The following is a 20133-nucleotide window of genomic DNA, read 5'->3' on the forward strand; positions in this document are numbered from 1 at the left end:
GCATAAAGAATTTGCTTAAAAAGTAACACTTACATGTAATGATAAGAATGTGAATATATTCAAAAGAACATGTTAGGAAAATGTGTACCTATGCTGAATTTATGTGTTCAGCATATGTATAGAAATTTGTGTTTATGAGTATGATCATTTTGTATTCATTTATGTCTTAGCTGATTCATTAGCAGAGGCTTGAGAGTACTGCGTGTGTGTGTGTGTATGTGTGTGTGTGGGGCTGAGGATGGGGGCCCCCAGCACGGTTCACGACCCAGCCTAACAGAGTGTGAACGTCCCCCTGCTGAGCTGATACTGATATAACTGTCCTGTAAGTGGTGTTGACACCAGCATTATTACCCTGTCAACCTCCATCTCTACTCAGCTTAAAGGCGTCAACCGGTGTGGGGGCCCGAGCGTGTTAAGGACCAGTGTCTCTGCATAGCTCTGCTCCAGCCCAAATAAATACAGCTGCACAAAGGCCGGAAAGGGAAAGAGAAGGGGAACACTGGGGAGGGAGAAGGAAGGAGGAAGAAGGGGGGGCAGTGGGGGTACACTTACTCTCACCACTACTTAAGCGGCTCTCACAAGATACAAACATCAGAGAGACACACACACACACATGCTGAATGGCTGGCTGCAGTAGGAGGTTATCACCACCAGGTGGCATTTTCCTGGCACATAGAGAGCATGGTGAAATGCAAATAAAGCAACAAGGCCTTGGGCCAGGCTTCTCAGCTAGCTCAGACTTCACTCTCTAGACTGTAGAGAGAAGCAGGCCAGAAACGGAGAGAAAGGGAGACAAAGAGATGAAAAGAGAGAGAGAGAGAGATGTGATGTGAATAAAATCAAAGTGAAATATGGAGCCGTGAATATTATTGAGATGTGAGTAGGAGCTTATCCCTTCTGCATTTTGCCCTTAGATAGCAAGATCCAACACAGCGTGCACACTATCGTGTTCAAATAAAGTGTTTCAAATCAAGATGCCTCACACTTCCCAACATCAGGAGCTGAGTGCTGTAAGACAAAGAGGCAGCTAGAGAGAGGCAAACCTACCGGAAAGTGTAGAGCCTGAAAGATATGTGAGATGGGAGAATGTAGATTTGCAGGAGCACGGTCAGAAAATGAAAAATAAAAATAAAAATAAAAATACATAGCACTGTGACAGAATGCATACTTGCGGCAGAAGGGAAGAGCAATAAAAGGATGAGAAAACTTTGCAGAGACAAAGCAGGGAGAAAAAAGTACAAGGGAGTCTGGGAGAATGTGTAGGGGTCAGCAGAGTATGAAAATAAGCAATGGCAAAACTGTGCAGCATTGTTTTACTTTGGGTTAAGAAAATTAAAGTAAGACAGTATACTTCAGTGCAGTTAAGTGCAGCTTTGCAGAAAGAAAGCTGGAAATGTTGCAGAGAAAGTATGGTGCGGAGCTGAATTTAGAGCTGGGGAGCGAGGGAAGGCCTGTGTTGAGACTTGGATTTCTCCTCCCTCGGTCCCTTTTCCTGCTGGCCCAGATACACACTGTGGGTCTTTGTGCTGAGGCTGTTACACACACTTCCTGTCTGGCCAGTAGAGGGGTGCTTTAAGGTAAGCCTCTTCCATGTTCTAGTGCAGAAACTGTCTTTCTCTCTCGTCTTCTCTCTTCCTGTATCATACTTCAAATTTCCTTTTATCAGTATTCATCTATCTGGTTACAACACATCATTCATCTTGATTTTTTTGAAAAGAATGACACTTTGACCACCTGCTTTCTGCTCACACCCCTCTCTATTTAACATTATATTTTATTTATTTTCATGCCTCTTAAACTGGTTCTCTTTTCCTCACCTTTAATCTCCCAAGTTCTTTGCATTTCTCCACAAGATACATAAAAGAAAATGAATTACACTAATAGAAGGCTGGTGCACTTGCACAGCCAAGGACACGTCGATAAGAGTGCAAAAACATCCTCAACACAGACACACATACACGCACACCCACAAAGTGATACTGAGCAAGGTTGCCAACTCCTCCAAAAGCACCACTGAGATAACAGTGATAACAAACATTGTTCCTGCAGCCAAGTCTTTTTCTCCCGAGGAACACTTCAATGAAAATTCAGAGCAAATGTGCCACTTTATGAACATAACAATACGTCAATAAGTCAGCTGGGTGAATATGCTGCGCTGGAAAGCAAGAGACCCAATTACAGAGGATCTCTTAAGTTCTTTACTCATGAGAAATGCGATGAAAGTAAAGAGAGAATCCATCTGTTTGAATGCATTTGAAAATAATGATTGTTCTGTTGGGAATGGATAAAAGTCATAATCTAAATTATTTTCTGTTAAAAAAAACTTTTCAATATACTAAAAATTAAGTCATACATTTAAAAAACTGCGGCAGTGTAATTTCAATAAAGTATACACGGTGACACACACTGTTATATACAGTTAGTGTTGGACACAGTTGCTCCCTTCTGGGTTGTACATATACAGCGCAGCACTCAGTGGGCTGGACACTGACACAATATGTGTCTCACTGGGAAGTACGAACAATCCAAGTGACTCAATCCTGTCAATCTGTGCCAAAAGGACAGAGGGAGGGTGGGAGGCAGAAAGTAAGAGGGCTGTGGGAGGTGAGTTGGGGGAAATCAAAAGAAAAGGAGGAGCAGGGATGCTAGCAGGAGAGGAGGAAAGGAGCTGTTGGCAAGTCTAGGAGTAGAGTGAAAACAGTCAAGGATATAGAGACTGTGTATATCATATTGTATATATACAAGGAAGAAAACTCTAGGAGGCCAAGCATGATCAAAGAGGTCACGCTGTCACATTGATAGCACACACACACGCACACACACACACACACACACACACACACACACACACGCACATACACCCACAGAAGAGCGGAAGGACATGGAGCTAGTGCTGCCAAGCGGTGGTCACCTTTGACCCTTTGGCACTGTAGCTGGAGATGATGCCAGCCAGACAGCTCAACACAGGAAGTAGAGCAAACAGTGTGTTTGAATGTGCTTGTGTGTGTGTGTGTGTGTGTGTGTGTGTGTGTGTGTGTGTGTGTTTTTGTGTGCACACAGGGGTGTGGGCACATGCTGGCCAATCACAGCCATAGAGTCAGATCGTATGAGCCAATGAAAGCAAAGTTTGACAGGGTTGACAAGGGTTGATGTTCGCTCATTTTGTGCCATGTCAATATGCGTTCGTGTTAGCGGTTGTGCGCATTTGTAATAGTGTGTTGGTGTGTGTGCTGGCATGTCTGAGTGTTGCTACGCAGACTGAGGATTAAAGACCATGTAGGAAGAATGTGGGAGGGCGGCGGAAGAGAGGAAGCAAGGCAGAGGAGAGGAGTTGGCAGGAAAATGGCAGAGGAGACAGTGAACTTGTGCCCTTGAGTGCCAGGTCCCAGGAGCTGTACTGCCATCTTATCAAGTCTGGCTCATGGTCCACACACTATAACCACACGAGCACACAATATATGTAAGAGATGAAAGAGCGCTGAAGAAGACATGACATGTCGCTTGGTAATGTCCACACGCTTTCGCATAATTACACACACACACACACACACACACACACACACACACACTTGAGGCACTCTTTGTCCATTGTGCAGCCTGGTGAGGGCAGATGGAGAGAGTGGTCAGGGGCAAAGGGTGAGGTCATGTGAGGGAGCTGGAGCCAGGCGCGACTGCCAGCCCGAAACTCAACCCAGTAGTCGGCATCACCAATGGGTGACCCTGTGAGGATGTGCTTTTGTCTCTTTGATAACAGTCACAAGCACAGACAAAACAGGAGAACATTAATTGTGCATGGATGTAGAGAAAATGAATGAAACAGGGCTGTGGTGCTGCAGCCCATGAATGAACAGCTGGCCTGAGGACTCTTAGCAAAAATTCAACCAGTAAATTCCTCTTAGCTGTATCACCCAAACACAGGTGAGCCCATAAATACCATTAAAAAAACACGGCAAACAATAAAACACTTACAAAGTCATTCAAAAACATGTGTATATTTGTGTGGGTGCGCACTGAATGAATACTAATCTCGATCTTAAAAATGCTTACACACACACGTATCAACATGTTCAATGCACATCTTATGTACAAACATCACGCAAGCTAAGTAGTAATAAAATAAAAGATAAGATTACTGCTTGGGGGACAAATGGCTAAAAAAATGAATATACACAAGAAAAAGTTACTCTACAGGGAAAAGTAAGAAACAATGTGCAGACAACGTCAACAAGTTAATCCAACAAACAGCGACGGTGGTAACCCTCGCAGCTAGGATAGCTCCAAACAGCTTGGAGTCCAGACAAAAAAGCGATGGCACAAACACAGACAAGTAGATAAACCAATCAGGAGGTAGATGCACGGTAAAGCAGACCACCATCTGTCTGGTGGTATAGGCACTCACTGGGGAGCCGCATCGCTGCCACATAGGGTCAGTGCATGTGTGTGTGAGTCAGACAGAGAGAGAGCTAGACGAAGAATGCTTGAGGTGTGCGCACATGATCAGTAAATGTACTTTTGCCATCCCCACTCTCTGTCCCCAGAAAAGAGCCCTCAGTCTGGGCAGAGGACAGCAGGCCAGTCCAAGGCTTCTGCCAGAAAACAGAGGCCTACAGTCTTTTTAGAGTTTGGATCACAGACAAAGCATGTGTGTACCCACAAAGCACAAGTCACTAAAACACCACACACACTGAACATTTGGGTGTCTGTCCTCGCTCGTCTGCCCTATTCAGCCATTTCTTTCTCTCCCCTCCCATTTCTTTTGTTGTCTAACGTCACCTCAGTCTTTCTATGCAAAGGCCAGATAGCCATTCATGTATTGATTGATCTTGCTTTACATATGTGTTTCTGTGTGTATGAGCGTTTATATAAGGATCACACACCCCCACCACCTCGCAGCGCTTAGCCTGTAAGCCCATCCCGCTTAACATCTCCTCCTCACTAATTCTAATTCTAAATCTAATTCACCTCCTTACCACAATCACCCCACACATCATCCCTGTACCCGACCCCAGCTAAGCTACACACACACACACACACGCACACACACACACACACACACACACACAATATCTGATTGGCAATTGCACCATGGTATTCCACTGTGCTGTATAGTTAATCCATATTAATAGTGTTTTGCTTAGCTTTGGCCTATGACTCTAATCAATTAAAGTCAGCGTAACCCCATATTCAAAGGCTGCCAAAACATACAGGTAGGGCCTTCCCAAAAACACAACTGATATTCCTATTGTATTCTGACACAAGAACAGAAACATAAATAAAACATTAATACCACAGTTTGGTACTCTCTTGACCAAATGAGCAGAATTCAAGAAATAATGATGGGATTTTATCCACACTGCATATGGAGCTATAAAATGGGATGCAAAATGTGTGTGTATGCTGGGGCAGAGGTTGTGTGTAAGCAGACCTGATCCCCTGTAATCTAACCAGTGATGTAATGCCTGGTGCAGCCACCATAATATGTTACATAACGTTATAACAGGCTTACGTACCCTGGGGTTCACAGGGTTCATTCTGAGTATGAATGGCTGTTTTGTGAGGACCAGATGTATGATGATCAAGACATAAAATAATTCAATAATCAATAATAGGCTACTAAAACCTACAAGGCATATAATTACATTGCTGAAGCCACTGAAGGTTTCCCACTTTGCACTGCTGAAAATTTTGATTATGTAAAAATCGAGTACCTGCGATAAGCCCAGAGTATTTTCAAAAAGTGTCAAGAGTCATTATGCAGCTCCGCTCTTAGGAGGACCTGTTTGAAAAAGCTAGCTTTGCTAAGGTCGAGTAGATGCAGAGCAGCAGCACTTACACAAATGCTTACATTCAGCCCCCAAAATGGCTATAGTCAAATCAGTATTAACATACCCACTCACAGCATACCTCCTCGGCCCCCAACTGTTCTTAGCTCAGAGGGAAAAGCTTTTGATTTGGTTGTGACTGGCAGTTCATGTAAACACTGCATCAGCTAGTGAGCGATAGTGGAGACCGGGAGAGAGTTGAACGCCTGCCAAAAGCTGCAAAGCCAAGTTTGGCCATATAGCACTGTGTGTGTGTGTGTGTGCGTGCATGTGTGTGTGCGTGCATGTGTTTGTGAGTGTGTGTGTGTGTGTGCATGTGCAGTGAAAAGAGGGTCTGTATGTGCAGGCATGAGTGTGTACATACAGTATGTGAGCACATGTGTGTCTGTGTTTAACCCATTTACGTAACAGACGGGGTCCCTGGGTTCAAGCGAATTTAAAGACTGAGCAAGCAAGCAAGCAAGAAAGGCAGAGAGAAAAAAAGTAGAGGAAGGAGCTATACGGGGAGGGCGAAAGAGGGGGGCAGGCTAGCAAGTTCTGCCAAAATGTAAAAAAAAAAGTAGGGATGAGGTGGGTCGAGAATTGTAAGGAAAGACAGCAGAAGGCTGGAAGGAAAATGTAGGAGTACAGACTTCAGGGTGGATAAAGAAGAGAAGAAAGGGGAAAGTAAGACAGAGAGAAAGAAACCCCCCATTTTTCCACTGCTTCCCTTGTTTCCAAGCACATGGCCTTTGCTCAAAAGTGGAGGCACAAAACGACAGACACCTGACAAAGGGATTTTGATGGAGGAAGTTAAACAGTGCAGAAGCTGAGCAGACTTTCGAGGCCAGACACGGGGCTGCTTGGACGACACTCTGCAAAGTGATTAGGACACTAAGATGTTGCCCTTGACAGAGAGGAGGGGAGAGAGTCAGACAGAGAAGAGGGTGTGAGAAAGTGTTGGGAGAATGAGAGACAAGGAAGAAAGGCCGGGAACCGAGGACAGAAAAGGGAAAGAAGAGACAAAAAGCATGAAAGTGTGAGAGAGAGAGAGAGAGAGAGAGAGAGAGGGAAAGAGAGAAAAAGAGAGAAGCATGAAGGCTTGTTTCTGGTGGGACTCCAAGAGCCAGCATCTGTTTGGCTGGGGCTCAGAAAAGTCTAGTGTTTCACCCTGCAGCGCCCGGGGGAATGCTATTCCAGGCTGCATGGGCTTCTATGAAAAACAGCTTTATGTGGAAAAGGGGAGATGGAGGGAACCGGAGAAAGAGAGGCAACAAGGGAAGGAAGGACAGCAGGAGTGAGAGGAAGGAGGGAAGAAGAAGGAAAGAGAGGAAGAAGAAGAGGAGAAAGCGGAGAGAAGAAAGAGAAGGCATACGGGGGAGAGTTGAAGTTATGAAGAGTGAAGACTGACTAAGAGGAAGAAGATGAATGACAAAGTGCAGTGCCTTATGAGGTATTTAGAAAATGACAAAAAGTAAAAATGTGAGAAAGGACAGATACAAAGCATGGAGGAAATGAGGACCATGCTTTCGTCTGTCAATTTCACCTGTTCACAATACTTACTCAAAACTCAAAAAAGCAGAGAATTACAAAAATACACACACAAACACACACAGAGGATTTTTGTCCCTCCTCGGCATCTGGGCTAGGCCAGCTGTGTTGTGGCTCTCAGCCCCAGGCCTCCTCACCTGTCAGTCAGACGGCTGAAACCCCCCGAGGGACAACAAACAGCTGGCAGACAGGTGCCGCTGCTGTCCACCTCCCAAACCAGCACCTGTGTGTGTCTCTGTGTGTGTTTGTATGTAGATGCATACTTGTACGCTGATGTGTAGGTATTCATTCACCCCTTAGAGTGTATACATACAGTATGGACAGGCACAAACAAACACATCATAGCACATCCAAGGTGGCTTCCTCTTAAAGAGAGACATAGAGGCAGTCAATCAGTATCTGGTTGCAAAAGCCAAACCACTCTGCTGCTCAACAGCAAAGCAAGATATGATGTATGATGTTGGTACAGTGTGTGTGTGTGTGTGTGTGTGCTAAGGAGGGGGGTTATGGTATTAAAGCGGGGCTCTGGGCTTAATCAAAAGCAGAGGCACTTTCCCCTGGAAAAACAATGAGGGAAAGCAAAGTTTACATGAGCTAACTGACAGAGAGAGGGAGGGAGAAGAGGAAGGAGAGATGGATGGACGAGTGAGGGAAGTTGGAAGGCAAGAAAATAAACATACAGGGGAGTTAGAGCATGGAGATAGATGGAAGGAACACGGGAGAAAGAGAGAAAGATTGGTGCTTCTAGTGATGGAATAATGAAAATATGCTTTTCATTTCTTGATACCTCACCACCACCCTCTCTCTGTCTCTAACCCCATCTTATTCTTTGCTGTCCTTTTTCCCCCCTCCTGTCTCTGGCCTCCATTATTACCTCCACCGAGGAGGTTATGTTTTCAGTTTGGTTTGTTTGTTTGTCTGTCAGTCAGCAGGATCGTGGAAAACTACTGGCCTAATTTTTATGAGACTTGGTGGAAGGTTGTAGCATGGGCCAAGGAAGAACACATCAAATTCTGGAGTGGATCCGAACCACGGGGCAAATTATTTTTCACTATTGTTAACTTTGAGAGATAGGGCACTTGGCCTTGGTGAAATAAATGCTTAACATCTTGAAACCCAGTAAATGGTAGTAAAGTTCAATAGCGACAATAACATAGCTGATTATAAAATTACAATGACTCCATATCACAGTCCACATTTACAGGTACCAGTAATCCTCTGGGGTAGCCTTCACACGTAGTTGCTCAAACTTCATACAGAAAGCAGTCAGGGAGCACTCGGGGACAGTGGTTTAATGGGAGAACCGGTACAACTGTTACACCACCCCAATTGTAACAACCCTTTTTTCTCAAACTAAGGTGTGGCTATGGAAACATGAATTCACACATATCATGTTACTTTAGTCTAGGCATTTGGTGTCTTATGTACATGATAAAGTGTTTTCTGGTTTTCAAATATCTATGAAAGTTTGTGAAATATTTCCAGTTTAAAAGTATATAATAAATGCAAAGCTGAGATGATGAGGCACGACCATATTCTGACATAATGATAAACAGTTTTGGAAAAAAATCCAGACATAAATAGTGGTTGCTCTTGCAGACGTGCATATCATAGAAGACTGGACTGTTGGCCTTGGTGGAAGTCTGCACTCTCTGAGTGCCCGTCTAGTATGTCTCTGAGACGTTTTTTTTGTTATATGATTCTTCTATGTTGATTTCCATTTAATTCCCTTGTGGAACAACCTCCACCCCCTCTCCTGTTCTCTATGTAACTCCCTCTGGATCCCACTGGAACACATAAGCCTGTACTATCCCTGTACTATCAGATTTGAGGGGGGATTTCAGTCATTTTAAGGCATTTCACTTGTCCGGCTTGGAGAGATGTTGAGCAAAGCAGCTCCAAAAACCACCAAACCCGCACATAAAGCTGTTCAGGGTTGGCTGAGGACAGACCAGGCAGAGAGACAAACAGACAGAAGAGACAGACAGGGAGAGAGATGACTAAAATGAATGTGGAAAAGTTGCCAGATTAATGCCAGCACTTTTTTTCTTCTGGTTGTAGTGTTGCGGTTTTACTGTGAGCAGGGTGGGCTGGTATAAATCTTTTACCAGCAGCTAATTTGAGAAATAATACCTAATCATGTTCTTTATCCACTAATTATGATGAGGATTACAGTAAATGAAAGTGTTCTGTAATAAATGATGCATTTATGCATCTTTGTCTTTTTTTCAGGTGCAAAAATAACAACAACAAAAAAAGACTATACTGTGAAACACTGTGTTCTAAATGTAGTTTTTCAGTTTTATTTGTATTAAAATATTTGTATTTTCTAGATTAATATGGTTTGGTTTAACTAAGAAGAACCTGTCACAAAAGCTCCCTTCAAACTTACCACTGCCATTATTATACATTTTTCTGTCAACTCAATCACCACACTGCTCCACAGATAAATAAAGACACTGGTTGTACAGGACGGCTCTCAGGTGTGTTAAATGCTCCCTCCTCTTGTACATACTCCCCCAGGTCACTGCCCTAAATTCAAACACATTATCAGTCAACCTGCCTGGCTGAATAAGAGTTGCGTTAAGGAATACAGATACAGTATTCTGCATCACCTCAAAGGCTGGGACTCTTCATGCTATCTCTAACAAACACATCATTACTCTTGTCCATTCAGCTCTTTCTGTTTTTGAAGTGTCTCCCTCAGACGAGGCTTTCTCTAGAAAATTGTAAAATCCCAGCTAAGTGACTGGTTTGAGCTTACATGTGCATTAGCGTTATCTTTGGTTGTGCAGCTCTCCTGGCGATTTATAACCTTCACAGTGAGTGAAGAGGAGGCGATCACAGACGGCAATAAAGAAAAGACTTCACAAGAGCCCACAGCTGGAGGTTACCCCTGAACAAACAGTATGTAACATTTTCTGTACATTTCATTCATCTGTCAAGACCAAGATGAAACCCTTCAAAGCCAAGGCTGATCTAGTTATTCTTTTGTAGTTTTTTTTCTGTGTTCCTCCATTACTTACTGTTATCTTGACTGCAAGATCTTCCTGTACCAGACCAGGGTGAAACTTTACACCAAGTTAGGATGGACCCCGTCGCGGCAGTAGCTCAGTCCATAGGGACTTGGGTTGGGAACCGGAGGGTCAATTAATCATCAGTGTGATCTGTTAATCTATGAAAAAAAATTGGTCACAAAGTCTACAGGTCATCACTCCCCACATGCTATAATCTATAATCAGTACATTTAGAAAACTAAGTCATCTGATTCTTCTTTGACAGGAGGAGACACCTGATGAAAGAGAACTGATGAAATGGAACCGAAAACAAATTTACAGACACGTTTGTAGAAATTCATCCTTCCATGAAGGAATGAATGTCCTTTTAATCTCATGGCTTTCGTTCATTGGTACCACTTTCATTTATTTTTTCCCACACCCAAATCCTGACTAAAACGGTAACCACGCTAAATGATCGGCTTGCATTTTTTGCACGCAAGTTCACTGTATCGTAAAGTCACGTGTTAGGGGTAGGTTTAAAAGTGTGATCCTTCTATATTGTGTTTTTAATGTTTTTAAGCTCACTGTCCTTATCGGGCCAGTGAGCTTGTATTTACTGCACCGAGGTGGCCTTCTTGGCTCTGTGCCACTGTGCAAACTTTATTGTTCAACCCTGATACCAATTATTTCATGGACGCATTACTGTATGGTGCGACTGCTTCACACGCCACTACATACCCACTTGATTGCACTTGAGCTCAATAATAAAACAAATGAGTGTGGATAAAGGATATGCATCAGAGGGAGGTAAAGGCGCACACACTCACAGAGCCATATGGGCCATAGCATAAATGAGTTGGCTGTTTTAATGAGCACTGTTGAATGAATGTTTACTGCTACACTGAAACCGTCTCCACTCATCAACACTCTCTCTCTCTCTGTTCCGTGATGAGACAACCATATGATTTCACTTATCCACGGCCTTGGTCTGAGAGCCTCCAGGATGGGGATAGTGACGAACTAATAATCCTCCTTTCCTGCAATTATCCTCCTCCCCCCTCTCCATCATTCTCTCTTTCTCTCTCGCTCTCTCTTAATTCTTCTATTTCCCTCTCAATCACTGCTCAGCTTTGTCTGTTCCTCTCCTCTTCTCACTCAATTACTCTTTATTTATGTTTCACAAGTTAACCTCTCCCATCTCTCACTACACATGCAAGCTTATTTCTCTCCACGCCTTCATTGCACTATATGCAAACATTTATGATTACACCTAATTCTGGATATCAATACTCTTTCTTCTTTGTATATATCGAACCTGCTCACCCTTTTTCTTCCAGCCTGTAGAGGAAATTCTGGCAGACAGAGGGAATGAGAATTCAGTATGTGGGTCCCATGGTTTATATAGATAGGTTACTAAAATTCACATCCTGTTACACAATCCTGCAGATGTGTCCTGTATGGGAATGTTTACCTCCAGAGAGACTGCATGTTTTTTGTATCTTAGAGAAAAGATAGAAGAAAAAAAAGAAGCCAATAATCAAAATCCAATGTATCTCAATGAGAGGAAGGTCTTGATATAACAGGTCATGCCTGTGGCTTGCTATGACTGGTTACAACTGGTTCCAATATAACAATAAAGTTGAGTAGAGGACTGTATGAAGTCAACAACATGCTGATGGCTTGTGACAGACAGAGTCGTTAACAGAGGCGGTGATGTAATCCACTTGGGGGCTTTGTGGCGAAACTACTGACGCCCTCACTGATTGTCTCTCTCATGGGAGACAGCCAGCAGAAAGGGAGACAGAAGGAGGAGGAGGAGGTATGGTTAATAAAAAGTTTATGACATACTGTGTTAGAGTTTGCTCTGACTTCGAGTTTATGCATTTTAGTACTCCCTTACACTCTCTAATCAATGTGCGTGATCAATAAGCCAGTGTCAGACTGTTTTAGCTCAGGCTGGCCAGTGGTCAGTGCTCAGCCAGAAATCATACAGCTCAGTCTAGGGCCCAGCAAGACCTTATCATTAGCTCTCCTGTTGGGCTAACAGCCACAGATCCCCCTGCTTTGGCTCCTTAATAGCTGATAGTGATTATTTGGGCTTATTGACAAGCTAATGGTGAATCAGGGCTATGAGGGATTGTTTAGAGAGGATTACTGATGGAACAAGTGGGGATATAGGGACCATGACAGCAGCAGTGGTAGTGCTGTTGATGGAGCCAAGCTGATCATCACAGGGATAGAAAGAGCAAAGAGGCAAGAGATTTACACTGCAGGATAGAGACAAACACTGAGGGGTGAAAGGGGAGTAAATGAAAGAGGGAGAAAGGAAAGGAAGTGACATTAGGTGCAATGCATTTGGTCCTCTCTCTATTAGGTCTATGAATCACAAGGCAACCAAAAATACAACACTATAATGACATTTTGACCATTATAATAATGGTAACACAATACAAGCAATTCTAAATACATGTATCTCTACATACACTTCCCACATGGTCTAGCGGTTAGGATTCCTGGTTTTCACCCAGGTGGCCCGGGTTCGACTCCCGATATGGGAACTACTGTTTTGGGGCGGCAGTAGCTCAGTCCATAGGGACCTGGGTTGGGAACCGGAGGGTTGCCGGTTCAAGTCCCCGTCCGGACCAAATGCGGAGCATGCACTGGTGGCTGGAGAGGTACCAGCTCACCTCCTGGGCACTGCCGGGGTGCCCTTGAGCAAGGCACTGAACTCCCCAATTGCTCGGGGCGCCTGACCAAGACAGCCCCCTCACTCTGACATCTCTCCACTTTGTGCATGTATAGGTCCTGTTTGTGCATGTGTGTGTATTTCGGACCTGTGTGTTAATGACAACGGAGTGAAAAAATTGAATTTCCCCCCAGGGGGATTAATAAAGTATATAAAATTAAAAATAAAAAAAATTAAAAATGATTTATGTAGCGCTTGGTGTCGAATTCCAGTAGTTTACTGTGTTATGAACTAACGTTGCATCATTTAAAACCTAAGACTGTACCCAACCCAGAAATGTCAGTTGAGTTTTCTGTTCAATATGAATATTCAACTATCCATTTATCTTTATGCATACAGAGTTTGAGAGTTTGAACAGGGTTCAGTGGGATGTTCAGGGCGCCAGCGATCGTCATGTCATATAATAAACAAGCGAAGTTAGCCCTCTAAGCTTATATAGGCTAACTATGGTAACGACAGATCAGAAGTGTGCAACATTTTTTGCCAACACAAGATATCAAACAAAAGCCATAAAATAAATCGTATTAAGTTGCTCTGAGCTTTGAATTCACCACTTCTAAGCAGACGGGAGAAGATAACGTTATCTTAGAGCCTGACCGGGCAAAGCCTCTCTTCCTCCAAGCAGCTGCCTCTGTCTCCCCCTGGGTCTGGGTCTGCAGCTGTCTGTATCAGAGAGCAGAGCAGTGCGAAAGCAAGGAGTGCTCACTCTTCAGCTAAAACTGGGGACCATAAAGTGACAGTCAAAAAGAACAATAAAAGAAAAGACTGCTTGACTTGAAGGAATATGAGTCGACTCAGGGGCCTCCAACTGATGATTAGAATCTCTGACTATCAGGAAGCAGTTTAAATGTCTCAAACAAGGGAAAGAAACCACCTGCCTCAATATTCCACACTCAATATTGATGCCAGCGTATTTCTTACTTATCACAAGACTTTTACAATTTATTGCAGTAAGGATTATTTGTTTCACGACCACTTTCAACTGTAAGTAACTTTGATTGTATTTTGCATGTGGACATTGTTGAGTGTACATAAATACAAGCCACAGTGTTGATATGCTTAGTTAAAGAGTGGACTGAGTACACAATGCGGAACACAGCAGCGCGACGCAGGCGGAGTGAAGACGCCGAGCCAATCAAACACAAGGTGGAGTGACTCGCTGAGATTAACTCTCCTCTGGCTTTTCAAACAACAGTGACAGATGCATACCCCTCCGCACTCCCGTTTGTCAGAGATCTATTCCTGCACTTAAAGCAGACTCTCTCTTACACACACACACACACACACACACACACACACACACACCCATGCACATGCTTACATGCACGCACTCAAACGGCTTACGCTACCTTTGTCACCTCCCACACACTGGTTATCTCCAAGGACACAAAACCCACAAGATCCCCTACCCAATTTCCACGCATGCAGCCTAAATGGAGCTGTAAGCAGGCATTAAGCCTGACGGGGAGAAAGGGAACAGGGAAGAAAAAAAAATACCAATGCTGGAGAAAAGGAGGAGGAGATGGATGGAGGGAAGTAGGGAGAGAGGGAGGGGAAGGAGGGAAGAAACAGGAGGTGGATTTCTATTTAACACACTGACTTTCATCTCCGCTTTACAACATACTTAGGCAGGGTTTTTTGGGGAAGGTACGCAGTCTCTGGTTTGTGCACACACGAATGCTCCCCCTCCTCACCCAGACAAAAAAAGACACAATGAACCCTCTGTACTTTCTACACCGGGGGGACACGCACAAAAAAAAAACACTGCAATCCCTGCCAGACTTAAGAAAGTCTTGGTTGTGGGCCAAGGTATCTGAAATAATACTCCACAGCTCACAATACTTTATGTAACTTTTTTTTTTAAAATCAGAGATTAGAGGTGATCTCCTTTCACTGTTAATGCTCCAACCGGTCTGATTGGTGTATCTGTAGTTTGGACTGGATACAGGCCAGGAAATGAACCATGGGCAGCACTGGGCAACAGTCCAGGATCAAAATATATAGCTGGATACTTCAGACACACATATACATACATCTTAACTTAAGCCTCCACTTAACAAATGTTTTTTTTAATTATCTTAATCTAAGGATGCATTATAAGTCACTAAGAAATGATTTTAGTTTTTTACATGACTAATTTCAACAAGCTTACAACTCTGAAGCAGACATCATGGGACAAATCAAGCACATTTTTATATATTTCTCCAAATATTCAAAGTGCTTTCCAGCAGGTTTGTCCAAAAATGCATTCATGCAATTGTAGACTGATTTGTGAGCATTTCAAAAAAGTTTTGGGGGGGGCAGCAGAGAGCCAGCTTTTACACTGTGTACCTTCACAGATAAAGGGATAAAGACAGACACAAGAAAGAAACACAAAGACACTTGCCCACAAAAACCACATAAGTGCTCTCCCTCTCTCAAACAACCACACACTTTAATCAGCAGCCACAGTTCAGAACTCCTACACACTTGTTCAGACCTTTGACTGATCAAGGACAAAAGTAAATGCAGCTTCTCTCCCTTTCTCACTCATTCTCCCCCTCTTCTATCAAAAGCCTGCGGGCCATTGGTGCGTCTCACCCTCTCTGCCTGCAGCTGTGCTAGATGGGCCTTGATGTCATGTCTGCTGGACTCATCTCCCTGCTCTCTACGTCTGTGTAATTCACTACGTTTATATAAACACAAGGTTACTGAGAAAAGTTGGGTTGAGGCACAGATCAGAAATCCTGTTTTCATTCACTGCAATAGCCTTGCTGCTAAAAGTCGTAAATCCCATTTCTGTTTTACTGACTTTTGTTAACTCTGAGTATCCGAGTTTTTGAGCATACAATGAGACAACAGGTTCTGTGAGCTAACATTTTTTCTTATTGTACAAATTAGAGCTGCAACGATTAGTTGCATCTATTCAATTAATCTCCAACTAATTTGACATTGATTAATCTGAAGAAAAAGCAAAAATTCTATGACTCCAGCTTCTTAAACATGATCATCTGCTGGTGTCTTTACTCCTCTATGACAGTAAACTGAGTACCTTTGGGTTGTAGATGATACAAGACATTTAAGGACGCCACCTTGGGCTTTGGGGATAAGTGATCAGCATTTCCCACAATTTTCTGACATTTCATAGACCAAACAAAAACGATTAATAGGGATATAATCAACTGATCAATTAACAATGAAAATAATCGTTAGCTGCAGGCCTAGTGCAAATGTGTTGAGGGTAAATAAATATAAATAGGCTACTGTTAAGCTGTGGAGGCCAACTTGTTAAGACTTCTTTATTTTAGTGTCAGTTTCAGCTGCATCCAGTCTTGAATTTATTCATTTGGATACAAGAACACACCATTAGGAGTAATTATCTCTCCTTGCATTCCATCACACTGCTATCACAGTAAAGCTTTCCCAGTATAACGACTCTGTCATACACATGAGCACTGAGTAAATTTTACGAAGGCCAAAGAAATCCTGTTTCTTGTGTACATGAAAGTTATAAAACAAACAAATAAAAACATGTATAAAGACCTGATTACTTAAGTGCACATTAACACATAGAGTATCACTCCTCTTTGGCAGCAGCAATTGAGACATAAACTATAGCTACCTGACTGTGACCGTGCCTTAATAAAACACAATAGCCTAAAATACTGCCCTGATATCTGAGAAATCCACAGAATCCCAAAAAAATCCTCCAGACTGAGTGACTAGCTATCTGATGTAGTCAGTCTGACGACTAGCAGGGTTAATGAGCTGCCTGACTGTCTGGCTATCACTACAAGACAGAAGCTTATCTGACCCGTGGCTAGTACAGTAGTCATACTGTTCACAGAATTCCCATTTTGGAAATTTCTGTCTTTATATAAGATCTCTGCTTCCACAAGGCAGCTCTTGAGCTTTGATTAAGTCTAAAAACCTGAATAACAGACACGATGGCAAGCTGACAAACTAACAAAGCTATGGCTATCACCGTCTTTTCCAGTTTCTATTGTCTTATCTCTTTTGCTACTTTAGGTTAAATACGTAGCATGGTAACAAGAACGCTGAACTGCCTGTTACACCCATGTAGCCCTTGCTTGCTCTCTCCTCTGATCTGATCTGATAACTGAAATTGACTTTAACTTCCATTCAGCAATGAAAACTTTGCTGGTCTGCTAACCTGCCCTGCTTGACAGCTCGGCTGCCAGTAGTCTGTCTGTGCGTGGGTGAATGTGAATAATTGTTAAGTATATTATAAATGAATCTTAAGTGAGTTACTGTAAAGCACTCTGCTCTGCTAAACAAGTCGATTAATAATTCAACCCCTTTATACTTCTTTTAAAGTGGGCAAAAAGCAAGAAATAGACAAAACAGGACACGGCGATGGCAGCCAAAACACCACGAACCTAATTCAGTAACCAAAGCTTTTCAATATAAGCACACAAGGTGTCTTATCATGCACTGACTTCTCCTCACCCTATCTAACATTAACAGTGGGCTGTCTGTATGTCAGCTGCCCTTTGCCTGACCCAGTCAGTCACCCAGAGGAAGGAGTGATTAGCAGGACTGTAGTAGCAGGAGCCCACCTGCTCTGACTCAATAGGAGCCCTCACACAGCTAGCTTGAAAGAGTCAACAGAATTTTAATCACATATACAAAGACACACTTGCACAGACAAAGACCCATGTACACACAAAGATACATAGGTGCATGAACGGGCGCACACACACACACACATACACACACACACACACACACACACACACACACACACATAAGGACAATTATGCACATAGGGAATGCTCCCTCACACGTACTCCCTCACAGACTCTTTCATCCTAGCAGATAGATAGAAAGAGGAAGGAGGCAGAGGAGTGATAAAGGCCCAGACAGCAGTGAAGGGGGTGAGAAGGGAGGGAGGGAGGAAGGAAGGGAGGAGGAGCGTTTCCTGGAGAGACGTGGTAGGCAGGATATGCAGAAGGAGAAGGAGGAGGAGAAGGAGGAGGGGAAACACAGGGGTGGCTTGTTCCAAGCAGAGGTTGTGTCCTTACAGGGGCTCTGTACATGCTAGTGTCAAACAGAGGGGGACAAAACACTGGCTGGCCACTTCCTGATGTACGGCCCACTGGAGAGGAGCACACACATTGTGAAGCACTAACACACATAGACAGACACGTGGATTCGGGCACAGACGGCACAAACCCACATGTGCTCATATTCATGCTCACAACACATGCAAATGCAGACATGCAATTACACGCACATCTTCAGTTCTCCTTGCAGGTGGCAGTTTGGATTCGGGTAATGAAATACAGTTTCTGTGTTGCAACTTCTATGGAGACAAAACCCTGGAGGACTCTACAGTATGTCCTGTATGTAAAAGGATCTCTCTCTTTCTCCTTCTCAGCCTCTTTTTTTTTCTTACTGCCAAGCCTGTTTTGTTGACTGCTTTTCTTCAGCCTGCTGCCCCTTCTATCTCTCTGTCTGCTCCCTTTCCTTCTCCCTCTCTTTTTTCGTCTCCCTCTCTCTCCCTTGGCACAGTCTGGCTTGTCAGGCCTGTAATAGAGCTGCCATTGTTTGATCAGGGAAGCAACAGGAACTGTACCCTGTTAACCCAGCTCTGTCGGTATGCGTGTGTTTATGCGTGTGTGCGTATATTTCAGGAAGGTGCATGCCATTGTGTGTGGTTATGTATATAATGTATGGCTGCCTGCAGCATGTGTGTAAGAGTATACATTTCTCTCCAGTGAGAACGCAGACTTTCTGTTTGAATGATAAGTAAGCATGACATTAGACGTCATGTTGAACAAGTGCCTCTCTTCATTGCTCCTTATGACTACAATCTTCCCCCATGTACTCTTGAAGGATTTGACCTCTAAACATGACCCTCTTTGCTCCAGCTTTTTCACAAATGCTTGCTCACACACATGGACTTATTCAAAACCGCACTGTAACATTTCATTTTCACACAGACTTTCCTCACCCTGCCCTATAACCCTTTCTGTAACATTCTCTCTTTCCTTTCTGTGCTGTTAATACCCCCATCCCAAATCTCCAAATGCCCCCATCTCAAGTTGCAGGACCTGTCTCTCATGTCTGTGTGTGTGAATGCACACGTGTGATGCTCCATTAACTCTAGTGGTGACAGGCCTTTGATGCTGCCACCGCTCCTTAATCCCAACACTGAGGGAGGGGGAATGGGGGAAGAGAGTGTGATAGAGAGCAAATGGGGGGAGGGGAGACTGCCGACTGGCTTTGACCCGTACAAGCTCTGGTTCAGGTTCAGGCTAAAGTTCAAGTTCAATCTCAGGATCTGAACTCAGGATCTGAACTCACGGCAAGGAAATTTCACGGTCTGCAAGAACTCCAGAGGGAGGCATTCGTAAAATGCATTGTAACTCTGATCTTTTGCGTGCCCTGTTGCCTTCAGCAAATTAGGCTATTGTTCTCTCTGCTAACATAAAAAGAAAAAAAACTAGCAAGTTGTGCAATCATGAAACAAAACCGTAAGAGAAGTAATGTCTGGAAGCATTTTGGATTGGATTTGACACTATCGACTGAAAAAACATGGAAAAAAGCCCAAACTGTTTGCTGCCTTTTAAAAATCAAACTGCCTTATAGAGACATTACAATGACCACGCTTACGTGCACAAAATATTCCAGTTTTTGCCCTTATTCCTAAAGAGACAATATTCCTACTATGTTGTTTGCATGGCTAATAAAAATTAATATTACACTAATATTCCTGTATACATGCAGTCTTGCAAATTCTTACTGAAGTGTCCCAACACGTCGTTTATGACGTCAAAATATGGACATGTGGGGCCACTTGTCATTTTGCTTCTTTGTGTCAAAATAGGTGAGAGTGGTCAAATTCCTCCAACCAACTTTTTGCGCTGCGATATTTGTGCATACCTGAAAACCCTGTTAATATCCTAAAATCATACATTTTAAAGTACGTCTCTTCCTCCAACCAGAGATGTGAGCTTTTCTTTTGGGCATGCATTTCTGCCCAAGCTTTGCAAATTGTTTGTTTGTGTTTAACGCATCCATGGAAACGCAC

The 20133-nt window shown here is 43.4% G+C and overlaps 1 protein-coding gene and 1 non-coding gene across 51 annotated transcripts in view; one reads left to right on the forward strand and one right to left on the reverse strand.

Annotated features, from left to right (window-relative positions):
- The window catches only part of nfixa (nuclear factor I/Xa), a 119482-nt gene that overhangs the window by 34508 nt on the left and 64841 nt on the right, over positions 1–20133 (reverse strand). The window lies entirely within an intron of this gene.
- On the forward strand, positions 12838–12909 carry trnae-uuc (transfer RNA glutamic acid (anticodon UUC)). The gene has a single exon. It is a non-coding gene; the product is annotated as a tRNA-Glu (tRNA).

The sequence above is a fragment of the Epinephelus lanceolatus genome, chromosome 3 (genome assembly GCF_041903045.1).
Source record: "Epinephelus lanceolatus isolate andai-2023 chromosome 3, ASM4190304v1, whole genome shotgun sequence".
In the NCBI taxonomy this organism is placed as follows: Eukaryota; Metazoa; Chordata; class Actinopteri; order Perciformes; family Serranidae; genus Epinephelus; species Epinephelus lanceolatus.